General features: G+C 46.0%; 2 protein-coding genes across 3 annotated transcripts in view; both read right to left on the bottom strand.

The window, feature by feature from the left end:
• The window catches only part of CYSTM1 (cysteine rich transmembrane module containing 1), a 59,251-nt gene extending 52,164 nt beyond the window's left edge, over positions 1-7,087 (bottom strand). Inside the window, exon 1 of one of the 2 annotated variants that reach the window (XM_054985802.1) lies at positions 7,067-7,087. The gene's annotated coding sequence lies outside the window, so the exon portion shown is untranslated. Of the gene's footprint in view, positions 1-7,021; positions 7,042-7,066 lie in introns of those variants that run through there. The other variant, XM_054985801.1, reaches the window with a different exon arrangement.
• Positions 7,088-8,269: 1,182 nt separating this feature from the next.
• The window catches only part of PURA (purine rich element binding protein A), a 109,022-nt gene continuing 91,905 nt past the window's right edge, over positions 8,270-25,386 (bottom strand). Inside the window, exon 2 of the transcript XR_008597397.1 lies at positions 8,270-8,288. The gene's annotated coding sequence lies outside the window, so the exon portion shown is untranslated. The remainder of the gene's footprint in view (positions 8,289-25,386) is intronic.

Genomic DNA, 25,386 nt, shown 5'->3' on the forward strand with positions numbered 1-25,386 from the left:
TGCCCATGTGCAGCCCGGGAGGCACCCACAGAAGGCCCTGTTCAGATAAACTGCCATGGTGGAACGTAGGAAGAGAGGTGGTCTCCTAGATAGGCCAGACTCAACCATGGAGAGGTTTGTGGGCACTGTTCCCGTCCCCTGGCATCCTCCATATATCTCACAGAGCAGGACAGGGGGCGGAGGCCCCTTGAGGCCCCAGTTGTTCAGTTTTGTGTCTTTTGGTCTGGTCAACCAGACTTAGTCCAGAATGGCTAGCATGGCAAGTAGGTTTGTCAGCTCCAAGCATAAGCTTTTGAGAGGCACAGCTCTGTGGCACAGCCTCAAGGCCTCCTGGAATTATAACTGCTCTCCAGATCTCAGGAGAAAAGGACATCTTCAGATGGTTGACTCTACAGCATTATAATCCCTGCTGACCTTCTCTCCAAACTCTGCCCTTCCCAGGCTCCACCTCCAAATCTTCTGGAATTTTCCAATCAAGTTGCACTCCTGGTGGCCACTGCTGAACGTGGGCCAGCAAGGCAGCAGCTGTGGCTCTGGTGTCTCAACAATAAATTGAGGGTCTGTAGGGCACATTCTTCCCTCTTTGTGCTCCCAAGTCATTACGAGACGTAACGCAGGAGGACGGACTGTATTCACCCATGAGCTCCAGGCATGGTACTGAAGCCGAGGGGAGCGAGTTCCCTCAGGCTTCCAAAACGGTTGTGGAGGCTTGGTTTAGTTTGAAGGCAAGGCACTGTGGCGAGGGGGCACACTGGGTGCACGTTTCCCAGGGCTAATTCCTTTCCCCCTGTGACGGGCATTCTACTCATGGTTAGAAAAGGGAGAATTGGTTCAGGGGATGAATGTCCTCCAAGGACCAACCCCCCTTTTTTAGGCCTCAGACTGAGCAGAAGCTGACCCTGCCCCCCAGCCCCAAGGTTTCCAAAAGTAGTGGAGAATGCAATGCAATCAATAGTGAAGTGCCAGCTCCTATAGCAGAAGAGATGAGAGATGGTCAGAATGGAACTTAGAATCACACAAGAGAAAACTGAACGGCAGCAAATTCCTACAAGACCATGAAGGAGCTGTCTCCGAATTTTAAAAAGTTGGCATCTCAGCGCAGAGGGCACTTCTGGGATGGGTGATTGTGTAAATCCAGTGGGATTTCACTGCTCAGGTTTCCTTTTGAGCACATAAGATGCTGAACCATTTTTGCAGAGGATTGTTTTGATTGCACCCTCCCCCTTCCTCCCCCTAATTGCCTCTTCTCTCTCCTCCTCTTCTGTATTTGACCAGTCTCTGTATCAGGCATCTGACGAAGAGAACTTGATTCTCGAAAGCTTATGCTACAATAAAATTGGTTAGTCTTAAAGGTGCTACTGGACTCTTTTTGATTTTGAACCATTTTTGGAAGCAATATCAAAATTTGCTCCTGAAGAACATCCTATGTGGTCGATATAAAGATGGTGGTGGCCTTAAGTCAGTGGTGCTCTGGCTTTAACATCTCAGAGATCTCCATTTTGATTTAAATGTTGGCACCCACCGGGAAACAGACAGCCCCCTTTCAGAGGGCAGAGTAAGCTGCACAAGCCCCGTGGAGGCCTCAAGACAATGTCCTGGAAGAACTTCAGTTGTACTTTAAACGTTGAAGTAAAATGTTTATATTGTCCATATTGTGCCTTAAGGGTCAGGTTGCAGACTCTTTAGGCCCACGACTCAAAAGACTTGACCTAGGAAGGGGCATCATGGTAGGGTTCTGTTTGAATCCGGAAGGCCGCAGGTTCAATCTCCAGCGTCTCCAGTTAAACGAAAGACCTTTGCTCAAGGCCCTGGAGAGCCACCACTGGTCTGAGAAAGCAACACGGACCTTGAGGGGCCAAGGGCTGGATTCATATGTATTCATGATAGTAAAGAGTCCAGTAGCACCTTTAAGACTAACCAGCTTTATTGTAGCATAAGCTTTCGAGAGCCACAGCTCTCTTCGTCAGATGCAACGTTATTGTAGCATTAGCTTTCGAGAGCCACAGCTCTCTTCATCAGATGCAACTTTATTGTAGCATAAGCTTTCGAGAGCCACAGCTCTCTTTGTCAGATGCAACTTTATTGTAGCATAAGCTTTCGAGAACCACAGCTCTCTCTGTCAGATGCAACCTAACGGTTGCATCTGACAAAGAGAGCTGTGGCTCTCGAAAGCTTATGCTACAATAAAGTTGGTTAGTCTTAAAGGTGCTACTGGACTCGTTACTATTTTGCTGCTACAGACTAACACAGCTAACTCCTCTGGATATGTATTCATGGGGGTGTTCAAGTTCTACTCAGTCTCCCCCCCTTGATTGGAAGGGACTTTGCGCTGGGAAAGCACGAGGCCAGTTGTACAGGCATGAGAAAGGACCTGGATAAGCACCCAGAGCTGCTTAAGGAAACAGGAAAGAACTCCATGTCGTGCAAAGCCTGCGCCTCCAGGATTCAATGGACAGCTGCCATCGGCTGCTGCTGTTTGTGGATGTTGAGGGGCCTCTCTGTGCGGTGAAATGGTTTGCAATGGAAAAACTGGGACTCCAGCTCTGTTTTACATCAGCTGAGAGGGGCACACTTTCTGTCCTTAAAATAAATTGCAGAACCGCTGGAGCACCTTTGAGGACTTCTCCCACCCCATCTCGGGCTCTGCACCCCAGTATGAGAAATGCCAGTGTCAAACTGTCCAAATGTAGGTCTCTGTTTCGGAAACGTTCTTTTAATCTCCAGCTAACTAGTTTTATACAAGGTTGTCTTAAGTACACAGCCTGGGCAACCCCTTAGCCCACAGTTAAGATAGCAAATGAGTTGTGCCTGTCTGCTTCTGTACGTTTCAATTGTGAAAGCTGTCCTAGAGATGTGTTTGATTTGTATTTCCTGGAGGATGGCAAGAACAAAGCTGGCGAAGGACTTCTGTCTGCGGCTTCTTTTCTGACTGCTCTTTAGCCTGTTTTCACAGCTGCCGCTGTGTCCAAAGGAACATACAGAAATCTGTTCATAATTAGTAATAAATTCAATTTGGGATCATAGCAAGTTAACCAGTGCTGGATGGGAAGCGTGGGTATACAACGGGAATTCAGTGCAGAGAGCAAAAGACAGCCCAGTTCTTGATGCAATATAAATTCCGGTGGTGGGGGGGAGCGCAGATTTTGCAAAGAAACCTTTCTCACATATACGATGTCAACACACAAAACCTCAGAGCTTTGAGAGAAATGGTGAAGCGGAGGGAATGCTGCCACTAAGCAAACTGGCCCCCTTCAAGGTCTGTTGAATTCAGAGGAGTTAGCCGTGTTAGTCTGTAGTAGCAAAATCAAAAAGAGTCCAGTAGCACCTTTAAGACTAACCAATTTTATTGTAGCATAAGCTTTCGAGAATCATAGTTCTCTTCGTCAGATTCATGATACAAACTGGTCAAATACAGAAGAGGAGGAGGGAGAGAGGAGAGAAGGGGGCATATATCAGACTCCACACCAAAAGGAGATGTTTACATTTACTAGCAAAGGAATGTTTTGGTTGCCTCCCCGCTAATTGCATCTTGTCCCCTTCTGATATATGTCCCCTTCTCTCCCCTCTCCCTCCTCCTCTTCTGTATTTGACCAGTTTGTATCATGCATCTGTTGAATTCAGTGGGCTTAGAAGGGTGTAACTCTGTGTCAAGACAGCACTGTCAGAGGGGTAAAGTAAGGGGGCACTTACCCTTCCGCCACTCCTCCATTCCAAAAAATGCCTCTCCACTGATGTTTCCTCCCACACGTTCTGAACATAGGTTTACCTGACAAACTGGTTTCTTGCACACCAATTACCCCACCACAGGTACTTGCCCTGGAGCTTTTCCTGTGGAGATACTTATTTGCCTCCACTCAAATTCATGAGAGTTTTAGAGTAAATAAGAACCTGAATATATGGCCTACTTTCTCCGCCTGGAGTCCAGTGGTGCAGGGTGATTGCCCACAGCAGGACTTGGGACTCTGGGTTTGAAGTTGACTTGGGGAGAAGCATTCTTGAGTTACCAGATATATTCCTGTTAGATTTGAGATGTGTGCCAGTGACATCGTTGTGAGTTTGACCTAAACCCAAAAGTTTTTTGTGTTGCTTAGTGGAAGGCGGCCTGCATTCTGGGAATCTCTTGTTTTTTTTAAAAAAATGTAAGAAAGAAGAATAGAAATAGAAATAACAATAGAAAGTACAGAGAACCTTATACCAAATTCATTAAGCTGTAAGAGAAAGAATATATAAAGTAAATCGTAATAGATTATTTAAGCTGCACAGGAAATAAAAGCACAATGTATAACAAAGCTAAATATCATACTTTTACACCTCTGCTTCAATGAATCTGTTATAAACAAAACAAACAAACAAAAAGGAAAGGAAAGAGAGACTGGGCTGTAATACTTGATAGCAGGGCCTTTTTTCAGCTGGAACGCAGTGGAACGGAGTTCCGGCACCTCTTGAAAATGGTCACATGGCTGGTGGCCCCGCCCCCTGATCTCCAGACAGAGGGGAGTTTAGATCGCCCTCCGTGTCGCTGAGCAGCGCGGAGGGCAATCTCAACTCCCCTCTGCCTGGAGATCAGGGGGCGGGGCCACCGGCCATGTGACCGTTTTGCTGAGGGTGTTTTAAACTTTGGTAAACTCCCCCCTTGTTCCAGCTGACCCAAAGTGATGTCATTGTGTGGTCCTGAGTTCGACCACCTCTTTTCCCAGAAAAAAGCCCTGCTTGATAGAGTATCTTGTAACATTTTTAAGAGGTTCTTTTTTTGGAGGGGGGGGGGCGGATTCCAGACAAGGTGGGACTTTAAACATTTTGTATTCAACATTATGTTCAACTTCACAATATTTGGTGTGTAAATTTATTAGTTTTAACTATTTAGTTTAGCTGTTAATCTATTTTAACATTCATTGTGGTGAAGGGAGAAGAACTGCCTTGCACTCAGCTCAGGATTCAGTGTCCTTCGAAGAGGTGGCTGTGTATTTCACCCAAGGGGAATGGACCTTGCTGAGCCGAGCACAGAGAGCTCTGTACAAGGAAGTCATGCTGGAGAATGTTGGCAACGTGGCCTCTCTGGGATCACGGATCGCCCAACCTGACCTCGTATCCTGATTCCTGGCTAGAAGAGGAGGAAGAGCTGCTTCTCCTGGCCTCTGACGAAGAGGAGGAATTGGCAGGAACCTGCTTAGGTTTATCATGGGACTGTGGGGGGCCTGCAGTTCCTTCCAAAGGAGGCATATGGGAGACGGCAAATGAAACAAAAGAGCATGCAGTGATGGAGAAAGAAGATACATATCACCATCTGAAAGTTGGGCCATTTCCACACACGTTGAATAATGCACTTTCAATGCACTTCCGCAATCCTTTTGAAGTGGATTTTTTGTTCCACACATGGAAAATCAGTTTCAAATGTTCACTAAAGAGTATTGAAAGTGGATTATCCAACGTGTGTGGAAGCAGCCACTATGTTGAACATTGTGAAAAACAGAGGAAGGAAGAGGGGGGGAAACTCAACCAAAGAAAGAAATAATTCTAGTCACTGTTACAGGATAACGATTCTCAGCACCAAAAAATATACAAAGACAATATGAATGAGCACACTGTAAGAGGGGGAAGTGATCCTGAAAAGTCACGTATTCAATGGAACGCTTATAACAAGAAGAAAATATATAAATATATAGAATGTGGGGAAATGTTCAGTTGCAGTGGAAGCCTAAATTCCCATCAAAGAGTTCACATGGGAGAAACCATATAAATGTCTGGAATGTGGGGGAACATTCAGCCAGAGTGGAACTCTTACTGTTCATCAAAGAATTCATACAGGGGAGAAACTATAAATGCCTGCAGTGCGGAAAAAGCTTCAAGGAAAGGGAAAGACTTACTGTCCATCAAAGAGTTCACACGGGAAAAACCATATCAGTGTTTGGAATGTGGGAAAAGATTCAGATGGAGTGGAGATCTTACTGTTCATCAGAGAATTCACACAGAGGAGAAACCATATAAATGTCTGGAGTGTGGGAAAATATTCTGACAGAGTGGAGATCTTACTGTCCATCAAAGAGTTCACACAGGAGAAACTATATAAATGCCCAGAGTGTGGGAATGGCTTCAAGCAGATTGGAAACCTTAAATCCCATCAAAGAATTCACAACGGGACTCCTATGTACCACCAGTGCTCCATGTTGTCTAATGTGTTAGTCCTAGAATTGATTATGTTCTGCTTCAGTATTTTTCTACTCTGTATTGTATTCTTGCTAAGACTATGTCTTTTAAACTTGTATCTATTTGCCCTATGGCATTGTTTATGGAAATGTCCTTGATACTGTACTGAAATGTACTTGTTACTGATTGTACTAATCTCACACTGTGTAATCCGCCTTGAGTCTCAGTGAGAAAGGCAGACTATAAATGACATAAAATAAATAAATAAATTGTAATATTAATTGTGCATTCTAAATTTAATAGATTGACCCATTATATATACAGAAATTCATTCAATCATGCAAAAAGAAGATAAGAAAAAGAATACTGAGAAAGAAACATTTAGTGTTTACTGTGACCTAATTATATAAATCCAGGGCTTTTTTTCTGGGAAAAGAGGTGGTGGAACTCAAGACCGCACAAGGTCCGCTGGAACAAGGGGGGGGGAGTTTTTAAAAGTTTAAATTGCCCTCGGTGAAAATAGTCTCATGGCCGGTGGCCCCGCCCCCTGATCTCCAGACAGAGGGGAGTTTAGATTGCCCTCCGTGCTGCCGAGCAGCGTGGAGGGCAATCTCAACTCCCCTCTGTCTGAAGATCAGGGGGCGGGGCCACCGGCCGTGTGACCATTTTTAAGAGGTGCCGGAACTCTTTTCCACCACGTTCCTGCTGAAAAAAAGCCCTGTATAAATCACAATGAGTAAAGGTAACAGAGTATATAAGCTTCAAAGTAAATATTCCCCTCACCACTGTAATACTTAGGGAATCTCTGTTGTTATCTGCCTGTTTCGATCAACATTTGCTCTAAGTTGGAGGTTGCATCAAGTAAACAAGATCTTACCTGTTGAAGGGAGATAATTCCAGCTGCTACTGCAAATTTACTTACTGGGTATTAGGAGGCAGAGCTACTGACGGAGTCGCTGAGATTTCCTGGGCGAGTCACTGATCTTCGCTGCTATCTCCTGATACAAGAAGGGCCTCCAGGGCCGTTCAAACTCATTCTCCAACCTTGCTCAAATTTCAGCCAAAGCTGACTCAGCCCAGTCAAGCTTGACTAAGGGCTTCTCTTTAACTTCGATAAGTTAAAAATAGGTGAGATGCTGGGCAGGGCAGATGTGTCACTGTTCCTGCCCACACTTTTGAAAGCAGCCACGGGATCAAACAGGGTCAGTGCTATGGCAGTGGGAGGAGGGTTACTAACTCCAGCCCAGGAATTTCCTGGACATCTGGAGGTGGTGCCTATGAAGGAAGAATTTGGAGAGGGATTTCCCCCAGAATCTATGGTAGGCGATTTTTCTCCAGGAGAACTGGTCTCTGTTGTCAGGAGATGAGTTGTGATGCTGGGAGAACTCCAGGCCCTACCTGGGGCTTGGCAACCCTAACTGGGAGAAAGGGGATTTAGCCCTTTCCCCCCCATGCCGTGGTCTCAGTGCTAACTGCCCTGTCCCCTTGCAGCCTTGCTACTGGTCAATCGTGTACCTAATATGCTTGCTTTTGCACAGAAAATAATAGCAAAAGAGGGTGATTTTGCATTCTGAAGCAGGTGGGGTGTAGAGATGCAGAATTTCTGGAAATTTTGAAGCCATAGAGGGAAATGTGCTTTTGAAAAAAAAAGACCTTTTGGAAAAACTTGAACTTTAATACTTTCTTATAAAACCTAAACATTGTACTGCTTTAATTGCATAATTTATTACTTAGCATATAAAATTGTACTATTAGGCTTATTTATGGAATTCAAATGTATACATTCTTTAGTTTTCTACAAGCAAAATCACAATATAGCTAACAATAACGACGTTCAATTTATATACCGCCCTTCAGGACAACACTCACTCAGAGCGGTTTACGAAGTATGTCATTATTATCCCCACAACAATAATCACCCTGTGAGGTGGTTGGGGCTGAGAGAGCTCTGAGAGAGCTGTGACTGACCCAAGGTCACCCAGCTGGCTTCAAGCGGAGGAGTGGGGAATCAAACCTGGTTCTCCAGATGAGAGTTCCACTGCTCTTAACCACAACACCAGACTGGTGCTAGACAGAGAGAGAGCGTAAGCTGCCAAGTGCTGCATCCTATATTCCTTTAGCACTTGTATCTTCGTTTTTGTCATCTGAAAGGTAAGGGTAAAATAAAGCTGAAATTTGAAACCAAATTTAGTGTGTATTATTTGGACAGGACCCCCTTATCCCACACCGGCTCAAAGTACCAAGGGGGTGGCGACGTATGATTTACCATTCATGGCTGTCGTACGGCTAAGTGTGTTGGGTTGGGGAAAGCAATGGTGAACTACCCTGTAAACACTGCGAGACTCTGTGGGTCTCTCTTGACGCGCTATAGGACAGAAAGGCCTGGAGGGGGACGATCTACGGAGTAGCCGAGGGTCGGTCGCGACTGTGTGGCTTGGATCGGATCGGATTTGGACAGAAACATGAGGGTTAAGCTCTGCCAGGGAGCGGGAGGGGCGATAGCTCAGCAGAACAGCTCCTGCTTAGGATGCAGAAGGTTCCAGGTTCGATTCCCAGTCAGAAGGATTAGATAGTAGGTGATCGGAAAGACCTGTGCCTGAGAACCTGGAGACCGGCTGCCGGTCTCCGTAGAGGATATCGACCTTGGTGGCCCGATGGCCCGATACAGTCTGACAACTTCAAAGCAGGTGCGACTGCCATGTGGATGGGAAGGCATATGGATTTTTTAAATAATATATTGTTTTATTTTAGAAAAAAACAATAATATAGAAAGGATCCAGAAAGGAAATACAGAAAGGGATAGAGAAAGGGAAAAAAAGGGTTGTGTAACATAATAATATAAATCAGAAGTAATTGTATATAACAATATATAAAACACAAAAGTATTTCTCCCAAACATCCCCATCAATAAATTTTTAAGACACTGTGAGACACAATAATACTTATATTCAGGAACAGTTATATTCAACATTTTAAGTTACAGATTTCATAACTAATCTATTTTACAAGTACATTATTGGTTTCATCATTACTACCCTATTCAATATTACACATTCTTTCGCCTCTTCTACGTAGGCAATATAACTTTTAACAAATGGATAATATATCAAAATACATAAGGGAAGTCTATTATATATATATATATATATATATATATATATATATATATATATATATATATATAAAATATTTTTAAAAGTTTCTGCTACAGACTTCTTTTTACATTTATATTCAATCCAGTTTGGTGTAGTGGTTAAGAGCATGGGACTCTAATCTGGAGAGCCGGGTTTGATTCCCCACTCCTCCACTTGAAGCCAGCTGGGTGACCTTGGGTCAGTCGCAGCTCTCTCAGAGCTCTCTCAGCCCCACCCACCTCACAGGGTGGTGGTTGTTGTGGGGATAATAATGGCATGTTGTGGGGCATAATAATGGTAAACCGCTCTGAGCGGGCATTAAGTTGTCCTGAAGGACGGTATATAAATCGAATGTTGTTGTTGTTGTTATTTAAGACTAATTCTCCTTCTGCTTTCACATTGCTTAGGGAGGGCATGGGTTTCTGAACCCCCTCCCTCAGTGCTATTTCCCTTCTGTGTTTCTTCACACCAGCCAGCTAGCTTTGGTCTCACTTATTTTTAAAATAAGTAGTTTTTGTATCCCTATAGCATAATAACACTATAGCAATATAGCTACTAAAGATTTTGTTAGAAGTTAGCAAAAAGCCTACTGGCAGTGAATTGGGTATGTGTGTGTGTGTGTGGGGGGGGGGGTGATACCAGGGGATAACAAGATAAAAATGGAGAATATTCCCATGTGGCCTCTCCGTGGCTGCTAGGAGCAAATGCACAACAGAGGACCGTTGCCATAGTAAAAGCTCCAGAGTTTCCAAGAGTCACAGTAGGACTAACAGCATATTTGGCTATCATGTGAAACTTTATAGACAGAAAACACTGAACTCTTTAATAATGTACTTGCATCAAACCCATCATAGCATGCTAACTGTTGACAACATTATTCTTATGGAAACAATAAATCCTGGAAAATATGTTTTATGTGCCTAAAGTACACATGGGAGTTCTCATTATCTATCACAGTTAATTGTCTGACGTAAAAAAATGTTCATGCTACACATTGTGAAGAGTCCAGTAGCACCTTTAAGACTAACCAACGTTATTGTTGCATTAGCTTTCGAGAGCAACAGCTCTCTTCGTCAGATGCAACTTTATTGTGGCATAAGCTTTCGAGAACCACAGCTCTCTTCGTCAGATGCAACCTGACGGTTGCATCTGATGAAGAGAGCTGTGGCTCTCGAAAGCTTATGCCACAATAAAGTTGGTTAGTCTTAAAGGTGCTACCGGACTCTTTACTATTTTGCTACTACAGACTAACACGGCTCACTCCTCTGGATCTATCACATTGTGAAAGGGTCTTAAAAAGCATTTTATTCATTCCCAAAGGGGGGGGGGGAGTCATTTTTTTCAGCATTCCCCAGAAACGCCCTGTTTTTCCATTGGATCCTCCCCGCATAGTATTTCCCCTGCTCCCCCCCCAGCCTTCCCATCTTCCTCAAGCACCGCAGCCACAATCCAACTGTTCTCCCTTCAGTCGCTTTAACTTAAAAACAAAAACAAAAAACTGGATGTCCTTGTCTAGCTTGGTCCTTAAAAATTACTTCAGAAAGGTTTCTTTGTTTCCTCTCTGCGACAGGGGTTTTGGGCAGGGAGAGGGGACTGGGCCTTCTCTTGTCCCTTCAATAGAAGTCTGATAAGTGGATATTTTATTTAGTTTTTTATTTAAGACATTTTTATGCTGCCTTCCCACCCAAATATGGTCCTTGAGGTGGCGAACATTAGAATATTTGAACATTAAAACAGCATTTAAAATAACACAAAATAATTCCATAAAATCATATAAACACACAACACAAATCAGGGAGGGGGGTTATACCAAGTGGAACAAAAAAGTCTTCACCCACTGGTGGATTGGCAGGTGAAACACCAGATGGAAGGAACCCCGAAAGCAAGGGCTGGGTTAGCCATTATGGCTTTCTGGTTTATTGGTAGGATATAACCTGGGGTTGCCAGCTCCAGACTGGGAAATCCCTGGAGATTTTGGAGGTGAAGCCTGGAAAGGGTGGGTTTGCAGTGGGGAGAGACCTCATTATGATATAATGCTATAGAGCCAACCCTCCAAAGCAGCTATTTTCTCCAGGGGAACTGACATCGGTGGCCTGGAGATCAGTTGTAATTCCGGGAGATCTCCAGCCGCCACCTGGAGGCTGGCAACCTTAACCCCAGGGTTAGGGAATGCTTGTACATTCCATATCTGTAGTCAGGTTATGAGGGAGGGAGGTTGACTGAAATACTGGAAAGCAAGTGCTGAACTGGAGGCATTCATAAGCATTCCCAAGGCACTCAGCAAGAATCCTGGCACATGCTTCCTTAGTCAAACTGAAAAGAAACAGCTTTTCCAGAAGAGAACTTTAAACTCTTAACACGTGCTTAACAAAGCGTTTTGTGCCAAATAGCTCTCTTGGCTCAGGGGTAGGGCCGCTCCTAGAAGCTGTCATACTTCTTTGCAGCGGAAAAGGCATTTGATCAACAGCTGCCTTGAGAACATCTGACCCATTCAAAGTCTGCCCTCCCAAAGCTCCCAAAATTGGGCTAGAGGCCAGCTTATTCTCCAAAGCTGGATGCAGATCAGGTTTGGTTCCCTCTTCATTCCCAAGCACATTCCTGTGGGATGTTGCAATTACTTACAGCATTGTTCTGAGTTTGGCATTCAAAAATTAATGTAGACAGAAAGGAAGGTTGGGGTTGTTTTTAAGGGAAAACATGCTATTAAAAAGGACACCGCCTCCCCCCTCCCACGCATGATCTTCAACATTTACGCTTACTTGTAAGCCACTGCTAGATTTTCTGTGTGAGTCCTGCCTTGAAACTCAGTTTATTCGCGCTCCATAAAGCCTACAAAATTTCTGTGTTAGTTTACAAGGCCTTGTAGAAACCACCAGAATTCAGCAATCACTCTCATGGGGTCCGATCCCCATAGTTATTAGCAGGGGGTTTTTTTCTGGGAAAAGAGGTGGTGGAACTCAGTGGTGGAACTCAAGACCTCGCAATGATGTCACTTTGGGTCAGCTGGAACAAGGGGGAAGTTTTTAAAAGTTTAAATCGCCCTCGGCAAAAATAGTCACATGGCTGGTGGCCCCGCCCCCTGATATCCAGACTGAGGGGAGTTTAGATTGCCCTCCGCGGTGCTCCAGCGGCATGGAGGGCAATCTAAGCTCCCCTCTGTCTGGAGATCAGGGGGCAGGGCCACCAGCCGTGTGACCATTTTCAAGAGGTGCCGGAACTCCGTTCCACCGCGTTCCAGCTGAAAAAAAGCCCTGGGGCTATACAAATAGAGTCCCTATCTCTGACGTGCCTTTTGTAACTACCAACTAAAATGCAGAGAAATCGCTGTGAATTCTGCCCCCCCCTTTGTGAGTGTGTGCGAGGGCACTCTCGTGGCTTTTCTAGGGTTTGAAAAAGGAACTGGTGACAGTAAATCACTGAAGCGATTGCTGATTTTACAAAATTCAAGTCTAGTAGCACCTTCAAGAGCAACAACATTTTCCAGGGGATAAGCTTTTGTAAATCAAAGCTCTCTTCATCAGATACAAAGCTGATTTTAGAAAACCCGATTTTGAAAAAAGTTCTCAAGAAGCTCTTCTGTGATGTGGCAGGAACAAAATCAGGGAAAAGAGCTCCCAGGAGGGGCTGATGGAGGGGAAATTGTGCCTGTGTGGGCAGTGTGCTAAAGCAATCCCTCTGGTCTTTGTTTTTACCATGCAGAACGAGGGAGTTACTCAACCATCCCGTGTCCTAAGCTGCTACACTCTTAAGGTGGAGTTGACCACTTCCAGTTATTCCCCTTTCATTTCTAGAGTTTACTCTCTGCTGCCACCAAGCCAACCATTGAGTGAACTGCAGCCAGACAGCTTCATGCCAGACTCTAAGAAATGGGAATCTTTATTTTCAGCCAATGCAAAGGTAGGGGGGAAATTCTCGAAAACTCACTAGTCAGAGATATTCTCAACTGAGCAGGTGTTCCCAGCCAGCACGTGCCAAGGCATGAGGCTTTTTCACGGGTGCAGTGACCAAATGACTCCCATTTCAGAAAAAAAGATTAAAATAATAATAACAACAACAACATTCGATTTATATACTGACCTTCAGAACAACTTAATGCCCACTCAGAGTGGTTTTATTATAATCCCCACAACAATCACCCTGTGAGGTGGATGGGGCTGAGAGAGTTCCTAGAAGCTGCAACTGACCCAAGGTCACCCAGCTGGCCTCAGGCAGAGGAGTGGGGAATCAAACCCAGCTCTCCAGATTAGAGTCCTGTCACTCTTAACCACTACACCAAACTTATTTTAAACAGTATAACGTACAATTGATAAACAAGGGGAAAATACCATATAATTGAATAGCAAAACGTTACAGAAAGTCAAACATAGGCCAACATTTCTTATTGATTCCAAGTCGGATGTCCAGGCTCTGTTTAGGGATCCCAGGTCCCCTGGTGGGGGCATGGGATCCCCCACTCCCACCCTCAGCTCCTTGCCACCACTCGTCTGACTGGCAGGAGGAAAGGTGGGGGAACAGGCCTCCCAGGCACACTGCCAGGGCAGCGCAACATCACTTCTGGGAGTGATGTCATTGCGCCACCCTGAGAGCATTCCTGCATGAGCTCCCAGGCCTGCGCCATGATGTCACTTCCTGGAAGTGACAGCATTACTCAGGAGGACCGGGAGCGTGCGTGCGCAAGGAGCAAAACGAAAGTGAGTGCCGAGGTCCTCCCTCTCACGAGGAGGGTTGACCTGGCAGTGGCAACCCTACTCTGTTCAGGTTTATCTTTTTCTCCGTCTGGCAAGTCTCTTCTCCAAAAAGAGCCTGTGTATCCCAGAATGCCTGGTCCCCTTCTTAAAGGGGATGCTTCTTACCTCAAAGCCTTTTTTGAAAATATGCCAAGGCAGGAGAAAGAGAGCTTAAAATCATTTGCTGCATCTGACGAAGAGAGCTGTGATTCTTGAAAGCTTATGCCTCAATAAAGTTGGTTAGTCTTAAAGGGGCTACTGGATTTTTTTTTTCCATTTTGCGACTACAGACGAACACAGGTAGCCCCTCTGGATCTAAAATCATTTGGCCGTTATAATCTACGTGATTAGGCCAGGGCCTGCCTCCCCTTTCCACTCTCTGGTTGCATTAATTCCTCTTGTTCTGGTTTTATGGCCTTTTCCTCCAGCTTGGAAACCAGAAGGAACTGAGATGAGGAGGGGGTGGGGGGAGAACTATCTCTTTCTTTTAACCAGACTACCTCTCAGGTCAGTTTGTGCTTAACCCCTGAGCAATCAGAGTGTAAAACCTATATTCACAAAGCAAAGGAGAAAATTCTTAACTTGGGTGAAGTGACATTAACAGAGCAGGAAAAATGTGCACCACAATAACAAATAATAATAATAACATTCAATTTATATACCGCCCTTGAGGACAACTTAACACCCACTCAGAGAGGTTTACGAAGTGTGTTATTATTAACATCACAACAACAACAGCCCTGTGATGCGGGTGGGACTGAGAGAGCTCTGAGAGAGCTGTGACTGACCCAAGGTTACCCAGCTGGCTTCAAGTGGAGCAGTGGGGAATCAAACCCAGCTCTCCAGATTAGAGTCCTGCTGCTCCTAACTACTACACCAAACTGGCTCATCTCTTCCAGAGAGCATTCTCTTCTAAAAGATCTGACTGAAGCACGTTTGGGAGAGGGCATTTCGAGGACAGAGAAAACTGAAAACAAGACAATTAGAATATATTATAGTGTGACAGCTCCAGTCTGGAGCCAAGGGGAAACAGCTGAAGTGGTGTGGAAGAAGAGCGGACGTGGGATAGAAAAGCCATTAGCTATTCCTGCACATTGGTCAAATGGAGCTGTCCAGTAGTCTCCATGTGCACTACTGTCATGCGTAGCACATGGCATCTTGGCAGGCCCATCCTAAATGGAGGCCACCCTCACTTTTGGTTGCACAGCAGCCCTCTCTTGCTTAGCCCCCTTGTGGGCTGTACGCCTGCTGTAATTGGGACTAGGCGTGCATGTGCTGTTGCGTGCCGAGGGTCGCTGGACCTCCCAGCCTCTGGGCTCCCAGTGCTGCGCAATGGACAGCACAAGCAAAATCGGGGAATCATGCGACTGTTAGGGAATTGGGGTGCCCTACTCCTTTTTGAGGTCACCCACCTTTGCTCTGCTCTGGAGTAACTAAAGTGTCTCTGATTAACATACACACATATTTTATGTTTATTATTCCATTTTATTCTGTCCCTCCTGGGCTTGGTTAGCACAAGATGAAAGCCAGCATATCAAGCCTTGAGTGAATAAGGGATCGGATGTTTTCCTTCTTGCCTCTCTCCCGGCCTTGGGTATGTCCTTTCCCAGACATAATGGAGCGTTAGGAGACAGTTTATAGTATTTGACCCAAAGCGGATATGAACTTAACCTGTCAATCCATCATGTTTGAAAATCATGTAACTTCCCTTTGACTCTTTATATATTCATGTAATAATTTCTTGTTCTATAAACAAAATTGTTTACCTGTATCTCCTCCCTTTGAAAAGTATAAAAGTGGATGCTACCAGACTTTGAGATGCGCTCGGCTGTCTGCTATGTGCACCAGGCTTATTGGGAAAAAAACTTTACTTCTGAGATCATCCATTTTGACGCCATGGTTAATTACTCAGACTAAGAAAAGGGGGCAACCTCGAATCGGTATTTCCCCAACAGCGACCCTCTAGGATTTCCCACATCTTTGTGGAAAATATAGAAATGGGGGGGGGGGGTCCTAGTGTGTTGTGCAATGTCCATTTCTGCAGACCCTGCCTGCAAGGCTTCCACGAGCGCTGACCACCCCAAGCGTGCTTTCAGGCCAGGCAGCACCTCTTCAGGGGGTGGGTGGCCAAGAGACAGCCTGCCCTGACAGTCTACAACTCATGGAGTTCAGAGGCAGCACCTGGTGGGACAAAGGGAAGGCTTCTTGTGAAAGGCTACCAGTGCAGGATCACCACCTCAGTCTTCAGGATCCGTTCCTTCACTATTCTCAATCCGTTGCTCTCTGCAGCAGCGTGGAGGGTGATCTAAACTCCCCTCTGTCTGGAGATCAGGGGGTGGGGCCACCGGCCATGTGACGTGACCATTTTCACTGAGGGCAATTTAAACTTTAAAAAACTCCCCCCTTGTTCCAGCTGACCCAGAGTGACGTCATTGCATGGTCCCGGGAACGTGCGCACACTTTGCACAAGAAAGAAAGATAGAAACTAGGGAACACGTACTCTTCGAGTGTGAGCTTTATCAAAATATTAGGGCAATCTTCATAACTCCAATTTGTAATCAGTTCCCAGGTAGAAATGATAGATTCTATCTAGATAAGCTTTTAGCTGATAAGGACCATGAAATTACATTAAAGGTGGCAAATTTTGCTGTGCAAGCCATGCGGATTAGGAAGTATTTTACAGGGGGAAATATTTAAATATTTTATAATGCTAAGGATTTAAATATTTAATAATTTGGTCTTAGGCACTCAGGTTTTAAGGTTTTAAATGTTTAAGAATCTGTACCCTGAAATTTTAGTGAATAGATTTGTAAATAATATGACTTACCCTGACTGTAGGTTGTATGCTATTAATGTGTGGTCTATGACCGTAATAAAGATTGACTGACACTTTGCACGTGCACATGTGGTACCAGGGGCACCACCTCCCACCAGGAATTGCCCCCGTGCTGGCAATCCACTGAGTTCCACCACTACTTTTCCCAGAAAAAAAGCCCTGGTCAAAAGCGAACGTACATGCAATGTACGTACTTGAAGTGTGTCACGTCAGTGAAATAGCAGCCTTGGAAGAGAGCTGCATGGGGTGCTGGACCCACAGGGCGGTTCTGCTGACAGAGACAGTTCCCTCTGGTGGAAGGAGCCTTCCCCGATGTGGGTTACTAATGGAACAGATCCTTGGGATCCAATCTGGAGGCCACACAGCTTGACTGTCCATTTTAATCTTTCTGCCCACATGAATTGGCTCTCGCCCACTGCCGGTGGGGAGGGAAGGTGCCGTGGGATAACCTGTTCTTGTCAGATCCTCGGGAGCTAAGCAGGGTCGGCACTTGGATGGGTGACCACCAAAGAAGACTCTGCAGAGGAAGGCAATGGCAAACCCCCTTCTCACTTGCCTTGAAAGCCCCTTGCTGGGGTAGCCATAAGTCGATTGTGATTTGACTGCACGTACACACGCAACTGACAGTTATCGTCCCATTATTTGCAATCTTCTTTTCCGATCCGAGTCACATATGCCTTATCCCCAGGCTGCAGGGGAAAAGTGATTCCCCCTTTCTCGGCACTTTCATGACTGGGAAAGCAGGCCTGTTTTGATCCAAAGAACCAGCAGGGGACATTTAAGCATCTGCTCGTTCTGTTTCTGCTCCAATAACATTTACCGCCGCTGCTCTTCATTAGAAAAATAAATAAAATTGGGAGGCTGCTATGTGCATTTCTTGTGGTATCTCGTTTGGCCCTAAGAAATGGACCAGGGAGGAGCTATATGGGTTGATGCTGGCCCAGTTCTTAGGGGATTTGGCTGAGCTCTGGAGGACGAGGTTAACAGGATGCAAGCTTCTGTTCAAGGGCCAGATGTTTTTCTCCAGGCCTCGTGGCAATGCCTGGTCAGCCACCACCAGGGCTTTTTTTTCTGGGAAAAGAGGTGGTGGAACTCAGTGAATTGCCCTCGGAGAAAATGGTCACATGGCCGGTGGCCCCGCCCCCTGATCTCCAGACAGAGGGGAGTTTAGATTGCCCTCCGTGCCGCTGCACGGAGGGCAATCTCAACTCCCCTCTGTCTGGAGATCAGGGGGCGGGGCCACCAGCCATGTGACCATTTTCAAGAGGTTCCAGAACTCCGTTCCACCACGTTCCCGCTGAAAAAAAGCCCTGGCCACCACTAAGGGGGTGGTCTGTGGTAGGGGCACAATTCCAGCCCTGTTGGAGAAGGGACGTGTGCTACCTGCCCAACCCCCGTGCCACACAGTCCAGCTAGACATACAAGAACTCTCATTTGTTTATATCCTGCACGGTTCAGAACCTGCCCAAGTACCCTCAAGGTCGAGCAACTCTGGGCCCTGGGAGTTCCATGCTCCAGACTAGTATGTCTACTTACACTAGGGCAAATGGCAGGTCTGCAGGATTGTTTCAGGTTGTAAAGTGGCAACCAGACCCAGGTTGGAAAATTCCTGGACATTTGGGAGGTGGAGCATGGAGAGGGCAAGGTTTGGGGAGGGTTTGGGGAGGGAAGGGTATAATGCCACAGAATTCCCCCCGCCGAAGTTGCTATTTGCTCCGAGGGGGACTGATCTCTGTGGCCTGGAGATCAGCTGTAATTCCAGGAGATCACCAGCCACCACATGGCGGTGGCAACCCTATCAGGCTGGGAAAACAGTGTGGGTTAGGCATTACAATACAATCCTAAAATAAATCAAAGGACTTAGATGGGCATAATTCTGCTTAGGACCGTACTGTTGAATCCCCATTGCCCAGTTCAAACTGAGGCCCTGTGCGCCTGTTTCCAAGAAGGAGGGAATACCCTTCATTGAGTCTGATTAGGCCGTTATACACAAATCCATTGGAAATCAGGAAGCATCGGGAATACCTCTTTATTGGTGGTAGAGAGTGCTGTCAAGTCATAGCAGACTTACGGCGACCCCTGGTGGGGTTTTCAAGGCAAGAGGCTAACAGAGGTGGTTTGCCATTGCCCGGCTCTGCAACCCTGGTCTTCATTGGAGGTCTCCCTTCCAATTACTATCCAAGGCTGACCCTGCTTAGCTTCTGAGATCTGACATGATCAGGCTCAATTGGGCTATTCAGCTCTTTATTAGGACTGTCCAAAATACTGCAAAATAGCGAGGGTAGTCGGGCTAGATACTGAATTCAAAAAGAGAGGCTCTGTGTGTGCTGGCAGAGTGTAAAAAAGTGCCGTCTCTGCTTTTCTTACACTGGAGTCTAGGAGGTGTTGTAGGCTTAATTCGATTACACGGTGCTCGGTACAAATCAGATTTCATGATGTCCCGCCCTCGGATGAAGAAGCAAAAACATTACGAAGACAAACCAGCATTTCATCAGAACTAAGAAACCAGGCCTGCTAAATGCAGCCGTAGTCCAGCCAGAGGTCTATATCCTCTGCTTCCTAGTAGCAGAGTGTAAGGACAGGAGAGGGGGCTTTCTTCCCCCACCCCCTTCTTTTCAGCCCTTCTATGACAATCATAGGTACTTCTACATCAGGGGAGGAATTCTGTCTCCCTGAGGTCTGTCTCTGTCTCCCTGAGGTTAATTCTGCCCCCCTTTCTGCCCCCCCTTTCACAGATGATATGAGGTCATTGCTATCAAAATGCTACCACGCATAAGCTCAAGACAAGACGAACAAAGAGTCACTGCCTGGATGCTTTCCTAGTCCAGACCTCATGCCCTCTCCCCCATAGATGGGGCCTCTGATCCTGGATGGGGTTGCCAGCTCCAGGTTGGGAAATTCCTGGAGATTTGGGGTTGGAGCCTGGGGAGGGCAGAGTTTGGGGAGGGGCGGGACCTCAGTGAGGTATAATGCCATAGAGTCCACCCACCAAAGCAGCCATTTCCTCCAGAGGAACAGATGTCTATTGTAATATAACAACAAGAAGAAGAAGAACTGCGCATATATACCACTCTTCTAGACAGATCAGTGCCTCACCCAGAGCAGTGAACAAGTTAGTGTTATTATTACCCCCACAATGCAACTGGGGAGCTGGGGCTGAGAGGAGTGGGTGACCCAAGGCCACCTGCTGAGCTCTTGGCAGGAGTGGGATTCAAACCAGTAGAGTGCTGATTCGCAGCCGAACCACTTAGCCACTGTGCTACAGCAGCTCTTGTTTAGAGATCAGTTATAATTGTGGGGGGATCTCTACGCCTCACCTGGAGGTTGGCTGTCCTAGAGACCCATTTGTGAGGGGAGACACTGTGGCCCCTCAGACAATACTTACACCTTTATCAGCAGTTGCTTTGGATCTCCATCTGCAGAGAATGGTTCTGCTCCTCATACCCAGGGTCAGAAGGAGAAACAAGTTTGGCCAGGAGTGGTGAAACCCTGCCATAAACTGGATAGCTTGGGCTAACTTGATCTCCTTATTGTCAAAGGCTTTCACGGCCGGAGAACGATGGTTGTTGTGGGTTTTCCGGGCTGTATTGCCGTGGTCTTGGCATTGTAGTTCCTGACGTTTCGCCAGCAGCTGTGGCTGGCATCTTCAGAGGTGTAGCACCAAAAGACAGAGATCTCTCAGAGATCTCTGTCTTTTGGTGCTACACCTCTGAAGATGCCAGCCACAGCTGCTGGCGAAACGTCAGGAACTACAATGCCAAGACCACGGCAATACAGCCCGGAAAACCCACAACAACCATTGATCTCCTTAAATCTTGGAAGCAAAGAAGGGTTGATCTTGGTCGATAATTGGATAGGAGAGTACAAAGGAAGACCAGGGTTGTTATGCAGGCAATGGCAAGCCACCCCTGTTAGTCTCTTGCCTTGAAAATACCAGCAGGGGTCGGCATGTCAGCTATGACTTGACAGCACTTTCCACCACCCGTGAATCCCTAGCAGTTGGGCCATTGTTGATTTTGACAGGGAAAGGGGTCTTCGTTCCTGAGAGAAGAGCCATAAGAGATCGCTGAGGCAAAGTATCCAAGAGAGATTTCTGAGAAGGAGATTTTTCCATACCAAAAACAGTGTAGCCTTGAGATCTGTGTCCACTGGTGGCCAGCCAACCTGCAAGGGAGACAGCTGGAGACTTTTGGAAGGTCTAAGGAAGGAAGGGGAAAAAAGACTATCAGCGCTCTGATCTTTGATGAAATTGTGTTGCAGCCATCTGAGCGCTATGTATATTTGTCCTGCCTTGATTTCACACCCGTTTATTAAATAAACCTCTTTATATTTTAGTTACTATTTATGAAACTCCAAGTTTCCTGTAGGATCTGTAAAGAGTCTAGTAGCACCTTTAAGACTAACTATCTTTATTGTAGCATAAGCTTTCGAGAACCACAGTTCTCTTCGTCAGATGCAACTTTATTGTAGCATAAGCTTTCGAGAACCACAGCTCTCTCTGTCAGATGCAACCTGACGGTTGCATCTGACAAAGAGAGCTGTGGCTCTCGAAAGCTTATGCTACAATAAAGTTGGTTAGTCTTAAAGGTGCTACTGGACTCTGACTATTTTGCAACCACAGACTAACATGGCTAACTCCTCTGGATCTATGACTGGAGGACCTGGTCTTTCTTTCTTTCTTTCTTTCTTTCTTTCTTTCTTTCTTTCTTTCTTTCTTTCTTTCTTTCTTTCTTTCTTTCTTTCTTTCTTTCTTTCTTTTTCTTTCTTTCTTTCTTTCCCACCTATTTCCTCCCCTCTACCCCTTCTCTTTCTCTTAAGCCACTCAGGCCCCACCCTTCCTTCTGTGGCTGATTCAAGGCTCACAACCAGGTCTACACTGCCACTATCCAGGTCAAAGTCAAAACCCTGTGGAAGTACCACAGGGGGCTTATGTTGAACTCAGGAGACTTGGTTGCCAACCTTTAGGTGGTTCCTGGAGATCCCCTGGAATTACAACTTACCAACAGACTTATAGAGGTCAGTTCCCCTGGAGAAAATGGCTGCTTTGGAAGAGGGACTCTATGACATAATATCCTGCTGAGGTCCCTTCAGATCAGTTGTGATGCTGGGAGAATGCCAGGTTCTGCCTGGAGGTTGGTAACCTTATCCAGGGCTGACTAGCGAAAGAAAGCTTCAGGGAACTTTGGCCAAAGGCCGGGGTGCTTCATTTTGGATGCACTCCAGGCTGCAAGTGAGGAAGCCTGGCAGGAGGAGGAGGAGGAGGAGGAGGCTGTGGCCAGGCTAGGGTTGCCATCTTCCAGGTGGGCCCTGGAGATCTCCAGGAATTTCATCTGATCTCCAGACTACGGAGATCAGTTCCCCTGGAGGAAATGGCTGCTTTGAAGGGTGGACTCTATGCAGTTGTAGCCTGCTGAGCCCCTCCCCCACTGCCCCAAACTTGCCACCCTCTAGCTCCACCCCCAAATTTCCAGGAATTTTCCAACCCAGAGTTTGCAACCCTTGGCCAGGCTGGCTCGTGGAGCTCTCTGTGGTTTCATCTTCCTGGGCACCACTTCCAAGTGTTTGCATCTGGTGCCACATCAGGGTGCTTATTTCTTTGAGGCCCCCCCCCCATTTCTGTCCCTCACCTTTGCCGCCTTCAGTCAAGTGGCCATTTTTGTGCAGAAGTGAAAAGAAGAAGAGCTTGCTGTTGCTGCTGCTGCTGCTGCCGAGAAGTGGGAAGTAGGCAGTTTCTCTGTTTTACCTCATTGGTAGCCTATAAGCCTCCAAGCTGAAGTCCAGAGGCTGTTGCTTACCTGGAAAGCCTGGGTCCCAGAAACCTGGAGGTCTGCATCTATTTGTGCATCAGCGGCACGTGTTTGAGCGAGGGTGCTGCGGCATCCCGTCCCACGGATTCGGTTGCTCTGCCGCGGTTGGATCCTGCCTGGGCATTCCAGTTATCATCCTGTCTGAACATGTGCCGAGATCTCCTTCTCCTGTAAGTTATTTTATTTGCTTTATTTATATCCCGCCTTTCCCCCAAATGGGGATCCGTAGAGGTTTACACCCTTCGCTGTCCTCCATTTTATCCTCACAAGAAGCCTGTGAGGTAGGTCAGGCTGACTGTGTATAACTGGCCCAAGGTCACCCAGTGAGCTTCCATGGCAGAGGGGGGATTTGAACCTGCGTCTCCCAGATTCAATGCTGTAACTACTAAGCCACTCTGGCTCTCACTTGTAAGTTTTAGAAATGCATGTGAGGTTGAGCTCTTTCATAAGACCTTTTTGTCATTTGACTTAGAGCAGAACCACACGATACGAATTACACGCAAATGACACGAAAACTTACTTACACGTGTTCCAAAGTTGTTTTCAAGTACATGCGCCAGGACTGCAGGACCTCCATCGAACCCATGTTCGGTGTGGCATGGGTTTTCTCCGCGTACCTCCAAGATATCCCATCATGCATCTCCACTTTGCACAGATAGGAAGCGGAAGATATAGGAAATAAGGACGTTCTGCATTGCCGACTTACTGATCGTGACCACGTACACGCGCCGTCGCAGTTACACTGGAGCAGAAAATTTTGAATGTGTGCCTGGACCAGGACATGTGCTCATCGATAGAATGCTGGACACGGGCATTTGGGGTAAGACACGACTCCTGACACTCGCTCGGTCTCGTGTAATTCGTATCGTGTGGTTCAACTCTTAGGCTATATCTCTTGGTTAGGTCCGTTTTTAAAAAAACTTTCGATGAACGATTAGTATAGTTTAAGTTTGCTGCTTTATATCTGATATGCATTATAATTTTATGCAGTATGATACTTCGGAATGCTACAAGCTGCCTTAAATCCTAGCCGAACAGTGATGTACAAATATGTTAAATAAATCCAGAAAACAAATAATAAATATATTAGTTAGACTTGATTATCCCCTATCTTACAAGGATGCCAAGATTACCTATCAAGTGGCCAGACACTGCTTGATGATAGACAGGTCTTGGAAATTATATGGCACTGTAACCAGATTTTAATTCTAAAATGTTTTATTGTTCCATTATATTGCCTTGCATTTTTCTTTCAGTATAACCATGTTATATGATTGGTCAAAAGACCATAAATAAAGAAATGAATGAGTGAATGAATATTTATTTATTCTATAATATTCAGGGCTTTTTTTCAGCTGGAACACGGTGAAACGGAGTTCTGGAACCTCTTGAAAATGGTCACATGGCTGGTGGCCCCGCCCCCTGATCTCCAGACAGAGGGGAGTTTAGATTGCCCTCCATGCCACTGGAGTGGCGCGGGGGGCAATCTAAACTCCCCTCTGCCTGGAGATCAGGGGGTGGGGCCACCAGCCATATGACCATTTTCTCCAAGGGCAACCCACTGAGTTCTACCACCTCTTTTCCCAGAAAAAAAAGCCCTGATAATATTTATTAGAAAGAAAGAAAGACAGGTTTCCAGACTGATCTGGTTTTACATAAGGAAGACTCAGCTTGAGCACTTCCAAAGGGCGTTTCCCACCTATGTGCAGAACGTGAATTGACTGTGGCTGCGATTGCCGCGTGGAATGTCCCCAGGATGTGTATAACGGCCAGGCACTGTTTTATGTGCATCGTAAATGTGGTTTGCTTTTTATTGCTTTTCCTCCGTCTTAAAAGTTCTCCTTGTAACTACTTCACTGTCCTGCTGCAAATAAAAATAGTAGCAAAGAAGCGCCTCTTTTTCTGTGGCAGTTTCTCTTTTATGTTTCTCTTCCCCAGCAGTGCAGCGGAACTAAATGACAGGCAGACGCAAGCCCAAGCTTAACCCCTGCCTTCCACAAGCAGTGTATCCCCTGGCCCTGCAGTCAGGTACCCTCCCTTCTCTATATGCATGGAAATGGTGTTGCATCTGAGGAGTCTTAAGTAGCTTTAGCAGGTTCTCTCATAATTCTAACAGTTAAAGATCACATTCTCAGAATTCTGGGGAGCGTTCAGATTTGGCATTCAGAGTTGTGGGTGTCAATCACACCTTTTCTCTGGGTAAGAATGACAGTGGAGGATGCAAAATTGAATGAGGTAAAGACTTAGAAAAAAATTAAAAAGAGAATCACAGCAGGTTAATAAAACCTTGGTCTGGTTAGCTGAATAACCCTAATAGCATGCTGTGCAAAAAAAACCTAGGCTCAGAGCTTTACCAAATGTGCGTGGGGAGTTCTGCTCTCGGAGATCTCAAGGATTTATAAAATGTAATACATCCAGAGGAGTGAGCTGTGTTAGTTTGTAGCTGCAAAATAGTAAAGAGTCCAGTAGCACCTTTAAGACTAACCAACTTTATTGTTGCATAAGCTTTCGACAGCCACAGCTCTCTTCGTCAGGTGCATCTGACGAAGAGAGCTGTGGTTCTCGAAAGCTTATGCCACACTAAAGTTGGTTAGTCTTAAAGGTGCTACTGGACTCTTTACTATTATAAAATGTAATGTGCGCCTGAAAATTGAGCTTTAAAAAAATCTCTGAGAGCTCCAAATAGAAAACTCCCAGTGCACAGCTGATAAAGCCTGAGGTGGCTGAGAACAGCCTTC

The sequence above is a fragment of the Eublepharis macularius genome, chromosome 7, assembly GCF_028583425.1.
Source record: "Eublepharis macularius isolate TG4126 chromosome 7, MPM_Emac_v1.0, whole genome shotgun sequence".
NCBI lineage: Eukaryota > Metazoa > Chordata > Lepidosauria > Squamata > Eublepharidae > Eublepharis > Eublepharis macularius.